Source organism: Lathyrus oleraceus, chromosome 7 (genome assembly GCF_024323335.1).
Source record: "Lathyrus oleraceus cultivar Zhongwan6 chromosome 7, CAAS_Psat_ZW6_1.0, whole genome shotgun sequence".
Lineage (NCBI taxonomy): Eukaryota > Viridiplantae > Streptophyta > Magnoliopsida > Fabales > Fabaceae > Lathyrus > Lathyrus oleraceus.
This window is the reverse complement of record NC_066585.1, coordinates 531,556,962-531,559,303: the sequence shown is the minus strand read 5'-3', so window position 1 is coordinate 531,559,303 and position 2,342 is coordinate 531,556,962. Positions and strand designations below refer to the sequence as shown.

At 29.8% G+C, this 2,342-nt stretch overlaps 1 long non-coding RNA gene across 1 annotated transcript; it reads right to left on the bottom strand.

Moving 5' to 3' along the window:
* Nucleotides 1-251: 251 nt before the first annotated feature.
* Nucleotides 252-848, bottom strand: LOC127106935 (uncharacterized). The gene is made up of 2 exons (XR_007795552.1): nucleotides 682-848; nucleotides 252-541 (listed from the first exon to the last, which is right to left on the bottom strand). It is a non-coding gene; the product is annotated as an uncharacterized LOC127106935 (long non-coding RNA).
* Between the last annotated feature and the right edge of the window lie 1,494 nt (nucleotides 849-2,342).

The following is a 2,342-nucleotide window of genomic DNA, read 5'->3' as shown; positions in this document are numbered from 1 at the left end:
TGATAGGAGATATTATGTTATGAGATATATTAAAGAGGTTAGCATGGGAAACCAAAACAACACTCCATTCTAATTCAATTTTTATGTTGCATTTATATCTATAGAATTTTTAGTTATTGATGTATCATCTCCCCAAAATTAAGGAGGATTGAATTTACTCTTTTTTTTTTTAATTTCAGCTAATAAATTATTTATTTTTAAATTTAAATAATGTAATATATAAAATATTTTTTCCTAATAACAATAAAAAATCATGACAATATTATTTTAATTTGAAATTATCGATTTATTTTTCAACTTATTTTTATTGTTGAAATCATAAAAATTGTGGTGTTTGTAGATATATTTATACAAACACACTAAAAATACAATTCTAAAAGATGAAGCTATTTATGGCAGCAACAATAGTCTTGTCTACACTCGCCGTGTAGGCGATGCATTACACAAACAAGTAAACACGCATCATTATTACATTTTTTCGGCCCTTTATAGATACAATACTTTTCTTCAAATTTAATAGAAGGAGAATTCAGTTCTTCTCCTGTAAAAAGAAAATATTATCATTAGAAATTTTCTCTGAATTAAAAGAAAACATGACATAAAAGTAAAACAAAACATGGTTTCTAAATATGTAAAAAAAAAAAGGAAATTCATTTCAAAAGATTATACAAATAGTGTCACCTGATGCCAAGATTACAACAATGCATAGAATTGCAAAGCTACAATGGAGAATGTTCATGTTAGTAGCCATCTATTTCTATCGTGATACTTCTTTTAAACTCAAATAACATGACAATGGTGATATATAAACAATCAAAATCTTACAATATGCTCCTATTTAAGATGACAAGAAAAGTTAATGGAATAAATTTAAAAGAAAGAAATGGCATCACTTAATATATTATTTTTTACTTGCTAAAAACAAAATTCTTTGACTGTTGATAATAAATGTTTTTTATTGATCATATTTATATACGTCTTTTTTATTTATTTATGTGTACTTTTTATTTATTTAATTATTTTTATGTATCTTATGTTTGTAAATAACTTTTATTAATTGTCATACTTGAAAATAAAATATATTTATTTAATTGCTTCTTTTCAAATGGAACTTTTTAATCAATACAATTTATAACACTTTTAATTTATTATTTTTTCTTTGAACTTGTTATAATTAATAAGTGTTGATTCTAAGAGTTGACAACAATTTTGGTAAAACAAAGAGTGTTCACAAGATGTCATGTGTGATGTCTTAACATGAGATATCCTATGTACCTGCTGGAGTTAAAGAAGATATGCAAGCAGGATTGTTTTAGAATGCCACATACAAAGACAAGGCTTCTGATATTGGTTGTACCTGCTGGAGCTTAATGGAAGACATGTTCATGCAGGATTGTTTCAGATGACATACACAATGTCATGATATCTGATATGGTTGTACCTGCTATAAAAGGAAACTGGATTATGCAGGATTTTTCCAAGATGTCAGACCCGATGTCATGACATCCTGTACACAGAACATTCAGTATGAATGTCTGGTGTTTTGTGATTGCACAATTAATGGCAATCATTGGTTGATTGAAGATATGGCTAGTTGGCGCATTCTATCAGGGATTTCAACCAGATTTACTTATTTTCCAAGGAGATCTTTACAGCTGATATAAAAAGATTTGATTGGAAAATATATTTAGGGTTTTCAAGATGTCCAATGTTTCTATAAAAAGGGACTTAGAAAACCTGTTTGTACACACAACCAAGACTGAGCGAAATTTAGAGAGAGAGCTAGGGTTTGTGTCTGTAGGTCATTCAAGTCATCCATTGATAATTGAATTGGACTGATTTGTCTTCTTGATCAAAGCTTTGAAGCAAGATCAAGAGTGTGTCTTCTTGATTGAAACCGTGAAGTAAAATCAAGAGTTTGTAATTGAAAGGTATTTTCTTTTCACAAGGGATTGTTGTTTAAAATCACGGGTGTGTGATTGTAAGGGAAGTGAGTGGGTTCTCATATCTAAGAGTGCTTAGGTAGAAGTTGCACGGGTAAAGATTAGGTGAGAAAGACTGTAACTTGTTGAAGTGTACGGATAGTCTTTAAACTAATTCTATTATAGTGAATTTCCTTCCTGGCTTGGTAGCCCCCAGACGTAGGTGAGTTGCACCGAACTGGGTTAACAATTGCTTGTGTAAATTGCTTTACAATTCTATTTATATTATCCATTGTGTATTAACAGATATCAGTGTCGTGACATTACCTTCGACATCTTATATCTGATACCAGAATTTCAATTGGTATCAGAGCAGGCATTCTGCTTTGGCTCTGGGTGAGATCTAGGGAGAATACTTTC